At 40.7% G+C, this 6936-nt stretch overlaps 2 long non-coding RNA genes across 3 annotated transcripts; one reads left to right on the forward strand and one right to left on the reverse strand.

Annotated features, from left to right (window-relative positions):
• Positions 1-3226: 3226 nt before the first annotated feature.
• LOC126388374 (uncharacterized) lies at positions 3227-3972 on the reverse strand. The gene is made up of 2 exons (XR_007569741.1): positions 3849-3972; positions 3227-3811 (listed from the first exon to the last, which is right to left on the reverse strand). It is a non-coding gene; the product is annotated as an uncharacterized LOC126388374 (long non-coding RNA).
• LOC126388371 (uncharacterized) lies at positions 3853-6930 on the forward strand. 2 transcript variants are annotated; one of them, XR_007569740.1, is made up of 4 exons: positions 4374-4463; positions 4894-4927; positions 5094-5156; positions 5777-6930. It is a non-coding gene; the product is annotated as an uncharacterized LOC126388371 (long non-coding RNA). The 2 variants fall into 2 exon arrangements; XR_007569739.1 differs by having other exon boundaries at positions 3853-4927.
• The last annotated feature ends 6 nt before the right edge of the window (positions 6931-6936 follow it).

Raw genomic sequence — 6936 nt, forward strand, 5'->3', positions numbered from 1 at the left:
CCTAGTCCCTTTTAGTAGCCTGGTGTGGCTACACATTACGACATATAAACGCCTGCCCAAAATATAGGCCTGTTGATTTCAGTGGTCTTAGCAAATAATAGCCCGGGCTATTAATTGAATTTTTACGGTAGTTCCCTGGTGAAAAAGGTACTTTTCCCAGGACTCAATTCTTTACCTCTATTATACAGTAGTCTTCATGGCGAGTTGCGCTGTGTGGCCAGTGGAAACTTCTGTTTTAATTTCCAGTAACTAGTGTAAAGTTTTATACTGAAAAGTCCCTCCAGTAAAAACACAATGTGCAGAGTATGCAAGGCTTTAGTTTCGAGGGGTGGTACTAATGTCACCAATTTCAACACCAGCCATCTGTTGTTTTCTTTATTTACATGTGAAATCGCTGAATCAATCAATAAACTTTCACCACTATGTCCATCGGCTTCATAGGTCCCTGGAGGATCTCAAAGCTGATTGGCTATCGCGGCATGAATTGGTTGCTTAAGTTTAGATTTTTCAACTCATGCAAATAAATTTATGAGGCGAAAGTGTGTCACTGGCTTAATTTACAGCGCTTAATTTACATATTTTGCATCATTCACATTGCGTCCATCATGCCGGACAGCAGGAATTCACACCTAATGGTGCTTTTACAACGACTTTACATGTAATTCACTTGCACAAATTGTTTTATTTGTGCCCGTTGTGAACACTCCAAATGCGATGTGGATTTTCGCATTGTGTTACCTGCGTGAGATTGAATGCTGGAATATTTTGTGTTGACTTGTGTCATATGCATGTGAAATCGTTGAATCGATGACTAAACTTCCGCCAGTGAGTCCTCAGTGTCATACTTCCCCAGAAGATCTCAATGCTTTCGCAGCACGAATCGGTCGATGAGTTCAGATTTTTCAACTTGTGTGAATAAGCGTTTGACATGAAGTCACGCTTCTCGCTTAATTTGCACTGCTTAATTTGCGTATTTCACGTTGTGTTCATCTTGCCACCTAGCAGAATTTAACATCTAATCGCGTCTTTACGTTGACTTTACATGTTGACTTTACATTTACATTTTAATTGTTGAAATGATGAATGAACTTCCACCAGTATGTCTTGAGCATCATACATCCTCAGAGGATCTTAAAGGGATAGTGCACCCAAAAATGAAAATTCAGCCATTATCTACTCACCCATATGCCGACGGAGGCTCAGGTGAAGTTTTAGAGTCCTTACATCCCTTGCGGAGATCAGCGGGTGGAGCGGCTAGCACACCTAATGGCTGATGGCGCCCCAGACTAACATCCAAGAACACAAAACTGAAACCACAAAATATCTCCATACTGCTCATCCATAGTGATCCAAGTGTCCTGAAGCCCCGACATAAAAAGTTGTTTAGAAAAACCTCATGTGAACTCTGTTTTTAGCCTCACTGTAGCCTGTAGCTCTACTCATGTGAACTCTGTTTTTAGCCTCACTGTAGCCTGTAGCTCTAAATGCTTCTCTGTGCTTCGCGCTCACGTGTGCGCGCTCAGGGTGATCGGTGATGCACGGTCTCTGAAGAGCAGCAGTCTCGTCAGTACTGATGTCCAGATTCTCAAGTGCAGGCATCGCCAATTCCCAGTCTGACCAGCAAAGACTTTCCTCATCCGTTGGCATTGCTTTGCATTTGAAACAACTACACCACCAGGTTTCCAGTGCTCGACTCCGGTATTCTGCGGCTGGCTGAGGGTTAGGCTCATGAGCTGCGGCGGTGGCTTCATCCAGGAGCCTGAGTTCCGCGTCCGTATATTCGGGCTCAAACAAATACGACTCAACAAAGAAATGCTGTTCCTCTTCAATTTCAAAGTCTTCAGACATGTTGGGCTGTCCTTTGCTAAAAGACCGTAGTGCAAATGATCTTTTAGCTCTGTGGCTACCGTTGTCTCTCCCTGTGGTGCACGTGTCACGTGATGTAAACAAGGGTGAGTAAAGCTCATGCTTTCGCTGGTCTCGCGCAGGCGCGCACACGTGAGCGCGGAGCACAGAGAAGCAGTCAAAGCTACAGGCTACAGTGAGGCTAAAAACAGAGTCAATATGATGTTTTTCGAAACAACTTTTTATGTTGCGGCTGCAGCACACTTGGATCACTATGGATGAGCAGTATGGAGATACTTTGTGGATTCAATTTTGTGTTCTTGGACGTTAGTCTGGGGCACTGTCTGCCATTAGGTGTGCTGGCTGCTCTACCCGCCGATCTCCGCAAGGGATGTGAGGACTCTAAAACTTCACCAGAGCCTCCGTCGGCATATGGGTGAGTAGATAATGGCTGAATTTTCATTTTTGGGTGCACTATCCCTTTAAGAGTGATTTAGGAAAATTCTCACAAATTTTTACCTTTGCTGAAGGGGTGTGGTTGACCCTGTTGCTTGGTCTGATGCAACTCTTAAATATGTGATTGGTTGTCCTATTGTGAGCCTACAAGGTGAAAACATCAAATGAAAATGATGTGATTTGTGTCACAATATGAGACTTTGAAAGTGTTGTCATTGTTAGTGTGATCACCCTGCTGATGGAAGATAACTTGACATAGACCCAAGTCATCACTGCTGAACTGTAGCTTTTTTCAGTTGCCAAAAGTCTTAGTGTTGTGATCACTTTCATTCTGGCTTTATAGTGTTATTGCATTGAAGTTGCACTCATTGGGTCCCCTCGGCCATTTCAAAGCACGGTTGCAGGATTTTTGTACGCAGTCATCTATATGCCAATGTCATGGTGTATTTTAGCTGGTCTCTGTAATGATGTGTAGTTGCCCCTGTTATATGTTTCTTACAGTTCATTTGTAGCATATATTGAAATACTTTTTGGCTTTTCTTTGCAGTAATCTCATTAGGTGTTTTATATTGCTTGTTTTAGAGCTGTATATTTTTATTTTGTATTTTTGGTCTATGTTGTATGGCTGTAAGTTTGTGTTGCCGCCAGTCTCGGCCAGGACACTTTTGAAATGGAGATTTTTAACCTCAAGAGGTTTTTTTCTTATAAAATAAAGTTTAAATAGATAAATAAAATATTGTGTCGAGTGGGAGATGTGAGTGCATCTCTAATGAGATCGCTCACAAACATTATCCCTGCACCATGTAATATATGGAGTTTCATTAGCTCACAGTGTTGGACTAGGGGCTCATCCTACTCTCCAGTGTGCTATGTGTGAGCTCAGTCCTGCGTGTTCTTTAATGAAGCAATAGGAGAAGATATTCGGTTTCAGTTAATGTAGTTTATTAAACAGTAAAGGAATAAAATTACAGAGCTCTGGGTCTCAACTTCACGTCCCTGACGAACAACAAAGGTGTGTCAGTTCACGAAGTCTGACCTCCTGTCCTTTCCCTGACCCAGTATATTTGAGCGTAACAGAGTGTCATTGTGCACGCAAGGCGTTGTCCTCTTCTCATTGGCAGTTCCACTTCCTCCTTCACCACACCACACCACGCCCCTGCCTCGTGTTAATCTGACTCCTTCCCGCTGGCGGTGGGGGCGTGGTTCCTGTTTTGAAAGACAAGAGAACAACACAACTCCCTACACGTGCTGTACCTTACTATCTGTACATCACTTTCTATTCTTTTTACCATATATGAAACTAATTATCTAAGCATAGCATATGTGCTCCTCAGACTTCATGTCTCTTCCTCCCCTGTACTTCTCCACTTCTGCAAAGCAAACACATTCAGATCAGCTGAAATCATCTCAGTATTCTCATCATCTAAAACTTATATAGTGAAACACAACTTATAGTAAAACATATAAAATCATTCTATTCCCAACAACAGTCATTCAGTATTTCTCCAACCTTTTTTTCTTTCCATCATATTCAGTATTTCTCCAACCTTTTTTTCTTTCCATCATTTTCTTCTCTGCTTAAGAGTCCTTAAAAGTCCTCCTGAACTCCGAACACGTTTTTACCCAAGGAACTTATGTTGTCCAGGATCTAATCTTAACTGTAAGGGGGAATTTGTACAAAATGTCATATAAACGTCTATGAGCTATCTCAGAGTTTCGTCACTAGGAGTAACTCTCTATACTAGGAAGCTTTGTGAATTTGGCCCCCGATTTGCTTTTTGAGGAATAGCTTCCATATGATCTTATTTTTTGAATTAAAGTAACTCAATGCCATGAAAATACCAAAACAGAACATGTTAGATTTCAGAGATTTTGAGTCATTTCCAAATGGGAGAATAAAGAAGTAGTTATTCTCTTACCAGGTCTAAATCAATATCAGGGCGTGATGGTGATATTTCGCACTTAGAGTGCCCTGTGACAACAAGCACTCGTCCCTGCTGAAGAGTCCTTGAACAAGACTCTACTGTCTCCAGCTGCTCTGTTGCTGGCCCTGACCTCTGACAGCCATCAGTGGATCAGTGGGGAGGGCGACACAGTGAAAAAACTGAAAACCAAACCAGCTATTTTTGGGGAAGAAAAGATGTCCTGGCTGAGAGTTACTGGTGACTATGCCTGTAGTTATGAACTGGTTTTAATTTTAAAGCTTTGCAATATTGCTCCCAAGTAAACTGAATTCTTTTCATGTGTTTGGTTGTTTATGATTTGGGAATCTGTCCTGTTTTCCACCAGTTAATACGACACACATTCTGTCCACTCATCCTTTTTTCTCTCTGTTTCCATGATTATTGTTTTCATGTCATTTGAATCTGCTCATAAGGTGAACTGGAACATTGTGCTAATAGTTTCATAAACTATCTGGGAAGCTATCACTGTATCTGGGAAGTTTGGATTCAGCTTTGTGTCCTCCTGCCATCATCAAATGTTTCTCTCGGTTTTAAGTAAGATGTGTTCAATAATCATGCTGACGGCCAGTTGTAGATTTTTCCATGTTTCATGTTTTTAATTTCCTTTTACATTTTTTTTTCATTTCAGATCTATCATTCCCCAATTCACAAGCAAGCTGAAAGTAAGTCAGTCATCATAATGCTCAAAGCCTTACATTGTGATGTTATGAGATGTAGACACAGTTGTACTTTACATCTCATCTCACTGAATGCATCAGTATTCCTTTGTCTGACAATAATTGTTTGCTTTTAAATCTGTCCATTTTTGTCTGTCTTTTACTTCTACAGTGGAGCTGAATGAGTTTGGATTCAAGTTTGTGCGAAAGTGCATCAATTATGTTGAAACAAAAGGTAAAGGGTTCTAATAGAGGTTTATCCCACCTGTGTTTAGTTCTGTTAGTTTGCCTATTTGCCCTGAAGGGGGTGGAGTTGAGTCGTAGGTTACATGACAAAGAAAAAACCCCTTTATTATAATACTGAAGTCTGAGATAATAGTCTACTTCAGATTGTAAGGAATTTTAATAATCACATTTCATCCTGCATTATGAATGTCTGCCTGTCTAATTTCTTTTAAGAATATTTTTTTCCACAATTATTTCTTTAACAAAAGCCATTCTCTCCATGCATGCTTAACCTTGGAAGCCCCAATGACTCAAAACTATCCTGACGGAAAATGTAACCTTATAATTCTACAGTCACAATATGTTTCTCCAGTCGAGTGATTCATCTTACAGGAACGGAGTGAAGTGCTCCGGCCATTAGCATGTCATTTGACTCATGATCCAAGCATTGCACGTTATTCACTATCAAACTAAAAGGTTAAATTAAGCGTTCACAATCAGCAAAGAACATCTGCATCTTAATTCAGGCTCCTGCAGCCTCTGAAGAGAAACATGTGGTACATCTCCACTGCTCTGTATTTGTCCAGATTACACTCCTGTTCTCTTTGCCTCCCCCTCTCCTCTTTCCAGGACTCACACAAGAAGGAGTGTACAGAACAGTTGGCAGCAACATCCAAGTGCAGAAGCTTTTAAATGCCTTCTTTGGTAAGGAAATAAGTCTCTGGACGTGTTGTACATCTGTCCATTCACTGTGTTTCTTCAATTGGGCTGGTCGTTCTTTTTGAGTAAAACAAAGCAGGTTCTGCCACTTGATGACAAGAATGAATGACAAAGAAATATCAGCAGCCTGCTTACTCTCAGTGCCCCTGAGAGTCCTCCCACCTTAATGTGGCTGTACATTGTATTTTTATACAATGGATCAAATGGCTATGCATTAAAGACTTCGTTTATAGTGGCAAACTGACAAAGAATTATCAGCCGACTGTGCTGGTCCCTTTAGCTCAACTTAGCTTTAAAGAGTCTTTTAACTCATTGCTTTGATTTTCAGGCTCTCAACTTCAATTTAGTTTCTCACCCTGGCTGCTGTCATAGCATCGTTTTCAGGAGCAACAGGCAGCTGTTTTCAGTAAAAGAGCTCTGAAAAGCTACAGTACACTATCTGCTCGGCTCCAAACAGCAGATGAACAAAATTAGTGATGAGCTAGCAGGTGAACATAGTGCAGCAGTTAGCGACTGGAGAGCCAGATTTGTGCCTCAGGAGTATGTAGAGACCAAAAACAGAGCTACAAGAGAGCAAATATTAGACTTACATCCACCAGGTAGACACAAACACAACTCAAAATCAGTGCTAATGTTGCTCTGTATCTGCTGGGTGTATAAATAAGCAATTGTTTGGTAACAAGTTAACCAAATTAGCGTTAAAGGAGATATGTCAGTGATTTTATACCTGAGAGGCATCAGTCATTGCAGGCCTGAATTATATTTGTTAAATACTTTTTTGCAGCAGATAATTCAACTTCCCAGAGTGGGAAAAGCACATGTATAGTGCTAATGACTGCTCTGTTCTATTTAAGTGTCCCAGTAAGCCTGGCAGTCATTTCATTTCATTTTATTTTTATTTAAAAGGGACAATGTACAGCTCAAACATAAATGTCACCATTTGATGCACTGTACCAGATTATAGCTTCAAGCTAATTCGCATCTGTAGTCCCTTGGCAGGTCACAGTAAAAAATACAGTACAATAGCAAAACAGATAAAAACAGTATACAAGGATAGACAGAAAATAACA

This window comes from Epinephelus moara, chromosome 3 (assembly GCF_006386435.1).
Source record: "Epinephelus moara isolate mb chromosome 3, YSFRI_EMoa_1.0, whole genome shotgun sequence".
Classification (NCBI taxonomy): domain Eukaryota; kingdom Metazoa; phylum Chordata; class Actinopteri; order Perciformes; family Serranidae; genus Epinephelus; species Epinephelus moara.